The 8,088-nt window shown below is 42.0% G+C and overlaps 1 long non-coding RNA gene across 1 annotated transcript in view; it reads left to right on the forward strand.

The window, feature by feature from the left end:
* The window catches only part of LOC138984183 (uncharacterized), a 52,374-nt gene extending 44,731 nt beyond the window's left edge, over nt 1–7,643 (forward strand). The window contains exons 2-3 of the long non-coding RNA XR_011461444.1: nt 3,220–3,283; nt 4,165–7,643. This is a non-coding gene — a long non-coding RNA (uncharacterized lncRNA). The remainder of the gene's footprint in view (nt 1–3,219; nt 3,284–4,164) is intronic.
* The last annotated feature ends 445 nt before the right edge of the window (nt 7,644–8,088 follow it).

Genomic DNA, 8,088 nt, shown 5'->3' on the forward strand with positions numbered 1-8,088 from the left:
AGTACATCATGAGAAACACTGGACTGGAAGAAACACAAGCTGGAATCAAGATTGCCAGGAGAAATAGCAATAACCTCAGATATGCAGATGACACCACCCTTTTGGCAGAAAGTGAAGAGGAACTCAAAAGCCTCTTGATGAAAGTGAAAGTGGAGAGTGAAAAAGTTGGCTTAAAGCTCAACATTCAGAAAACGAAGATCATGGCATCTGGTCCCATGACTTCATGGGAAATAGATGGGGAAACAGTGGTTGACTTTATTTTGGGGGGCTCCAAAATGACTGCAGATGGTGACTGCAGCCATGAAATTAAAAGACGCTTACTCCTTGGAAGGAAAGTTATGTCCAACCTAGACAGCATATTCAAAAGCAGAGACATTACTTTGCCAACAAAGGTCGTCTAGTCAAGGCTATGGTTTTTCCTGTGGTCATGTATGGATGTGAGAGTTGGACTGTGAAGAAGGCTGAGCACCAAAGAATTGATGCTTTTGAACTGTGGTGTTGGAGAAGACTCTTCAGAGTCCCTTGGACTACAAGGAGATCCAACCAGTCCATTCTGAAGGAGATCAGCCCTGGGATTTCTTTGGAGGGAATGATGCTGAAGCTGAAACTCCAGTACTTTGGGCACCTCATGCGAAGAGTTGACTCATTGGAAAAGACTCTGATGCTGGAAGGGATTGGGGGCAGGAGGAGAAGGGGACGACAGAGGATGAGATGGCTGGATGGCATCATTGACTTGATGGATGTGAGTCTGGGTGAACTCCGGGAGTTGGTGATGGACAGGGAGGCCTGGCGTGCTGCAATTCACGGGGTCGCAAAGAGTCAGACAGGACTGAGGGACTGAACTGAACTGATAATCAATCATACTTTCGTCTGAAGTTTCAGATAATACTTCAGTAGGTAGTTCTTCTCCTGGAGAAATACTGGAAAGGCTCCAATGGAAATCAATGTCAGTTCCACGCTTTGGTGTGGAGATCCTCTGTGGGGAGGTCCTCTGTGTGAAAATGGATTTGCTCTGTGGATGGCCACGCCTGGCATCAGGAAGGCTGGAGTTATCTTCAAATCTATACACAGTTTGAGGGCCAAGTGTAGATGCTGAAGGAACAGGACTAGATGACTTTGGACTGCCACTGCTTATTGTGATAGTCTACTGCTGTTAGAGGAAATCTTCTCCTGAGGGCTCTCTGGCACCTCAAAGACGTCCTGACTGTAAAATGGAACCTGAAACTCGGAACTGTGTGGCTATTTCTTTTTCCCTCTAGATTTCATCTGTTTGGTGTTCGTTTGCATTATCAGTTTGACAGCCACATGCCTCTCAGGTCCGGCGGAGGGTCCCTGATGGAAATAACTGACTCGCTCTTTTGAGACACAGGGACGGAGTCGTCATCACTATGAGAAAAAGAACGGCGAAACTGTGGCTGTTTCCTCTTGAGCCTAGCCAAAAGCTGCTTGTTTTCTTCTCTTAATTTATTCCTTTCTGCTGTGAGCTCACACAAAAGCTCACACAAAAAATTTCAGATTTTGTTGTTGGATATCATAAAATTCTTGCTGTGGCGTATTTCTGTACCTTTCGTTTACTGTAGAGCGATCACATACTTTGGCATTTAATTGACCTCACAGGTCATGGATAGTGTCATTCAGGGCTCTCCGTTGCTCCGTCGAATCTTTAATTCTGGATATGGAGCCTGTCCACCTCCCGTCTGACAATCGCTCTTTCCTCAAACTGGTTACTTTACCCTGAAGTCGGCGTGGCTCTCTGGCATGGAGCTCTTTTAGTGTTAGCCAAATTTTTAAAAAAATCTTCAGAAGACACATCACAGAGGCTAATCTGCATTTTATCTCCTTTGGAAGAGTTCTGCCCGCTTTCGCTGTCTTCTTCACCCACGTCCCTCGCCTTCATCTTGATTCCCCGACTGGGATTGGGAAACAGTGGAGACAGGCACCAATGGTGGAAGGGCCGCGGACAGAATGACAGTTTAAACTCTTCTACAGATCTGTGAAGCGGCCTCAGGGCACTGCGTGGGCCATTGGGCAGGCAAGAGGACGGATCAAAGATGGCTCGGGGTGGACCGGAGGGCGAGGTTGTGGGGCTGGAAGGAGACAGCAGCTTCCTTTTGCCGAGAAGAGCGAATGCACATGGGAGGGAAGATGGTGCCTTCCTCCATTTTTCTATAGACTGAATTTCTAAAGTGTAACAAGAGACTCAAGGCTTTTATTCCTCTTTTCTTCTTCAGTTTGTCAAAATAATTCAAATGGACCCTACTCTGAAAGTAGTTCCTAATCACCCAGTCAAAATTAACCACTGTCTCTTCTGTGTGGTCATTCATATCTTCTATTATAGGACTAATATATATGGCAGAAAGGGAGGAGGAGCTGAAGAACCTCTTGATAAGGGTGAAAGAGGAGACTGAAAAAGCCACCTTAAAACTAAATATTAAAAAAAACTAAGGCCATGGCATCTGGTCCCATCACTTCATGGCAAAAAGAAGGGGAAAGTGGAAAAGTGGAAGCAGTGACAGATTTCCTTTCTTGGGCTCTAAAATCACTGCTGATGGTGACTGCAGCCATGAAATTAGAAGACAACTGCTTCTTGGCAGGAAAGCTATGACAAACCTAGACAGTGTGTAAAAAGCAAAGATGTTACTTTGCCGACAAAGGTCAGTATAGTCAAGGCTATGTTTTTTCCGGTAGTTACCTGTGGTTCTGAGAACTGGACCATAAAGTAGGCAGAGCACAGAAGAGCTGATTCTTTCGATCTGTGGTATTGGAGAAGACTCTTGAGAGTCCTTTGGACAGTAAGGGATCAAACTGGTCAATCTTAAAGGAAATCAACCCTGAATACTCATTGGAAGGACTGATGCTGAAGCTGAAGGTCCAATACTTTGGCCGCCTGATGCTAACAAACAACTCACTGGAAAAAACCCTGATGCCGGGAAAGGTTGAAGGCAGAGGAAGCGGCAGCAGAGGATGAGACAGTTGGATGGCCTCACCGATGCAATAGACATGAACTTAGGCAAACTCCAGAAGATGGTGAGGGACAGGGAAGCCTGGTGTGCTACAGTCAATGGGGTTGCGAAGAGTCGGATACAGCTTGGCAACTGAGCAACAATAATATGAGACATGTATGTGTCCCTAACTAGACTGCAACTGTCTTAAGGGCAAGATTGGGTCTTTCTCTGCACACTCATTCAACTGAGATTACAGGCCTCTCTTCTGTTGCAGATAATGTGCCAGAAACAGTGGATACAAAGGTGAACTTCCTTATCTGGATGGTGAAATGTACATGGTGAGTAATTACAATTCTGCTGCTGCTGCTAAGTTGCTTCAGTAGTGTCCAACTCTGTGCGACCCCATAGACAGCAGCCCACCAGGCTCCCCGGTCCCTGGGATTCTCCAGGCAAGAACACTGGAGTGGGTTGCCATTCCCTTCTCCAATGCATGAAAGTGAAAAGTGAAAGTGAAGTCGCTCAGTCGTGTTCGACTCTTAGCGACCCCATGGACTGCAGCCCACTAGGCTCCTGTGTCCATGGGATTTTCCAGGCAAGAGTACTGGAGTGGGGTGCCATTGTCTTCTCTAGTAATTACAATACAATGTGATAAATGCTTCAATAAAAGCATGTGTACAGGATCCCAGTATCCATCTGTTTATGGCAGTGCACATATGTCAATCCCAGTCTCCCAATTCATCCCACCCCTGCCCTGTGTCCACACGTCCGTTCATTGTCTACATCTATGTTGCTGCTGCTGCCTGAAGACAGGTTCATCTGTACCATTTTTTTACATTTCACATATATGTGTTAATATATGATATTCATTTTTCTGACTAACTTCATTATAACGCAACATTCTAAAGCAACTATACTCCAATTGAAAAAACATGTGCCAAGTGGAAAGCGCAGAAAGGAGGGCACCTAATCTATTTGGAAGGGAGTTAAAAAGGATGATTTCCAAGCAATGCCCTGAAAAATAAAAATTTGTGAAGTGTACAAAAGAAATAGGGCATGTCAGGCCCAAGGCACGGCATGTACAAAAGCAGATGAAATAACAGCATGACCAGTGACAGAATTAGCAGTTTTGTATGAACTGGTGGAAAGTTGGAAAGGTAGGAAGACTGTAATAAAAAGGACCTTCATTACCAAGCTACAACATTTCTACTTTATTCTCTAGGTGTCCTTCCTAACCTGCAGCCACAGAGTTGTTTCAAAATTGATAATGTAGACTGCTGCTGCTAAGTCGCTTCAGTCGTGTCGCGTCTGTGTGACCCCATAGACGGCAACCCATCAGGCTCCACCAGCCCTGGGATTCTCCAGGCAAGAACACTGGATGGGGTTGCCATTTCCTTCTCCAATGCGTGAAAGGGAAAAGTGAAAGTGAAGTCGCCGACTCTTAGCGACCCCATGGACTGCAGCCCACCAGGCTCCTCCATCCATGGGATTTTCCTGGCAAGAGTACTGGAGTGGGGTGCCATTGTGACTACATAAGTCTAAAAGATGTGTGAGTGTGTGTGTGTGTGTGTGTGTGTGTGTGCGCGCGCAGGCAGTGGGGAGTGTTGTTTGTAGATGCTATAATATATTCAAAGCCATATGAGTGGTATAGAAGTTATAGTAGCTTTTTGTATTAATCAGTAAACACTAAAGGGACTTCCCTGGTAGTCCAGTGCTTGGGACTCTGCCTTGCAATGCAGGGAACGTGGGTTTGATCCCTCGTTGGGGAACTAAGATCCCACATACTGCAGAGCAACTAAGCCCTGGCACCACAACTAGAGAGTCTGTGTGCCACAACAAAAGATCTTGCACAATGCAACAAAGATCCCACGTGCTGCAACCAAGACCTGATGCAGCCCAATAAAAAATAAAAATAAAATTTTAAAATACTAAAAACTGAACTGCTATTATGTGAGGGTCCAAAGGGTTTTGTTATTAATATCAAAAGGGAGCCTTAAAGTCATGATAAGTCAGTAAAAAGATATCCTTTTAAGGAAAAAAACCTTTTTTTTCATAATACATGATACATTTAAAAGCTTTAGAAAACACACATAAACAAAACAGGAAGAAACCCAGTAGTCCTAGCACTTGGAGGTACCTGATTCATATTTGTTATATAGATATCCAAAAATGTACACAAATGTTTTAAACTCTATACATATTAAATTGTAATCGCTTCACTTATATTTATAAACATCTTATTGACACATTGCATATGTGCATTTGCATCGTGAAAATAGATACATAGTATTCCATAATTTATCTTCTATTGTTGGATGTTTAGGTTGTTCCTAATTTTCCCATTACAAATAGTAGAGATGAATATCTCTGTGTTTATCCTCCAATTAGGATATACAACCAGAAGGGAGTCCAAGTGTACCAGCATTTTGAGGCTTAGATGCATATTGTCAAATTACCTTCAGAAAATCTGCACCTAATTTTACACCCACCACTGTGTGTGAGTGTTCATTTCCATACCTTTGTCATGATATAATAAAAATAAAATAATAATATTAGTACTTGATAAATAGAAAATATTTTAAGCTACTTTTCTACTACCACGGTTGAACTTAAAAAAAAAACTGCTTCAAGGGATAATTTACATATCATAAAATTTAACCAATATAAGTTTACAATTCACTGATTTTAGTAATTATACATTTGTGCAACTATTACCACAGTCCTCTTCTAAATCATTTCTATAGTCCTAGAAAATCTCCTCCCCATGGCCATTTAGGGCTTCCCTGGTGGCTGAGTGGTAAAGAATTTGCCAGCCAGTGCAGGAGATGTGGGTTCAATCCCTGGATTGGGAAGATCCCCTGGAGAAGGAAATGGCAACCCACTCCAGCATTCTTGCCTGGGAAATCCCACGGACAGAGGAGCATGGTGGGGCCACAGTCCATGGGGTTGAAGAGTCGGACATGACTTACTGAATAAACCATCACCACCATATAGCCACTTCTAGAGAACCCCTGCTCCCACCCTCAGTCTTAGGCAACTGTGATTTGCTTTCTGTTCCTATAAATTTGCTCTTACTAGACATGTCATATAAATGGAACCATACAATATGTAGTCTTTCACATCTGGCTTTTTTCAGTTTCATGTTTTTGAGGTTTATCCATTAGCACAGATCAATGTTTCGACCCTGAACTTTTTTTCTCTTCATGTTAACTTGTAGTTGTTCTTCTGAGTCATCTGTTACAAAGGCCCTTGCCCATTTTTCTATGGGGACTGAAGGTTTTTACAGAAGAGGGACATAATCAGGGTCATGTTACATAAAGAGAATTCTGGCAGCACTGGGAAGGATGTCTCTATATTGTATTTCCAAATCTGGGACAATCAATAGGCCTACTGCATTGAATTAGGCTTTATCATCTACAGTAAAGAAGTATAAAATGAACTACAAAAAAGAACTATAAAATTATAAAAGTTTATTTGAATAGTTTCCTTAAAGAGTGTCATAAATTTCTAATTTAGTCTCTAAAAAAATGTTGCAAGTTAATTCTTCAAAGTTGATTTTACTTTATTGTAGTAGAAACAAGTTCTTTGTAGAACAAAGTGAAGTGTAAATAAATGTTGCCTTACCCTAGTGTTGCTCTTGGTGGCTTGTTTTCTGCATCAAGAGCCCTTAAAATGTTTTTCTCATTTCTAAGATTCATCGACAATTAAGTTCGCAATTTGACAAACATTATCTTTGAACTCTATTATTTCTGTAAAGTTAAAAGGAACACCCCTCCCCCATGCTCCCCCACCCCTGCAGAACCCTCCCCCAAGTAAAAACTCCCTGATCTAAAAAAGAAAAATGTCCCATTGTGATTCCAAATTAACCATTACTGAATTTGTACCCCATGCTATTTTGCTAAATCCAGTTAGACCCTTCCTGAAACAAAGGCTCAGATCTTATACAAGTTGCAATTCTTAAAGGTAACAGAGACACTGAAAACTTAACATATCAGAGGGCTGAAGCTTTTCTTCATTCCATCTCCTCTGGTCTTCTAAATCCCATCTTCAGAGCTGTCTGAGGATGATTTACCTTACAGCTAAAAAAGTTAAAGCAAGGGATCTTCATTTGTATGGGGTTCTCTGTAGTTTTTATGTTTTTCCTTAAGAGGTAACAACAAATTATATAACCTTCATGTCCCACAAAACCTGGATTTGCTGTATAACCAACAACCTCTATCCCCTATTCCAAAGGTTCTTTGTAAGTTGGTCCTTTACTTCATGGGTTGAGTGTAGATATATTTCTACAAGCCTTCTCTTCTGTGATTTGTAACAGATATCCTTTTAGAAAGTTTGTCATGCAAATCATAAAGTAACAACATACACAATTAGAATCTCATCACTTCAAGAGGTGATGCATGTTTATTCTATGGTCCCTTTCCGTTTTTGTCCACACGCCTACATAGTTCACTTTACAAAGTCCACGTTTACATGTCCACACGCCTACATAGTTCACTTTACAGCGTCGCATTTATTGCACCACTGTTCTATATTCATCTCTTCCAAATGTGTGTGATGTGGCTATGTCACAGTCTTCACCAGAAAGAGGGCAGCAGAAAAGGATCACAGCCTGGTACTTCATGGCACCAAGAAAAAATGACCAGCTGCCAGAGTTCAGGGCTGGGCAAGAATGCTGACTGTCAGGGCCACATTTGGCTTGTCACCACAGGATACTCCATGCTTAGCAGGGCCCGGCATCCGGTTAGTATGTAAATATAAACCAAGGGACTAATTCTGAACCTGACTGATCCAATATTGTTGATTTTTTGGGGGGGGGAGGAGGGGATGGGGGTTAATGTAACTCCCAAGTAGAAACAAAAAACTTTTAAAAATAGCAATTACTGTTTTTCATTAAAGTGGAATCTGCATCACTAATTCACTGACTAAACATGTGTATAAAGTGTCTGTTGGGAACAAACACAATTGGATTACTTGGACTATCGTGAGAGACCCAAAGGAGGAAAATTTTGCATAGTGTGCTCTTTCTAAACCCTATCCCAATCCTGTACTTTATGGCCTGAGATGAATGAAGAGAAAGGAGAAAATTTTAATCTTTTAAAAAGACATAGCCTTATTTTTATCTTTGCAGAAGAGTTGAGAAATAATG

This window comes from Bos mutus, chromosome 20 (assembly GCF_027580195.1).
Source record: "Bos mutus isolate GX-2022 chromosome 20, NWIPB_WYAK_1.1, whole genome shotgun sequence".
NCBI lineage: Eukaryota > Metazoa > Chordata > Mammalia > Artiodactyla > Bovidae > Bos > Bos mutus.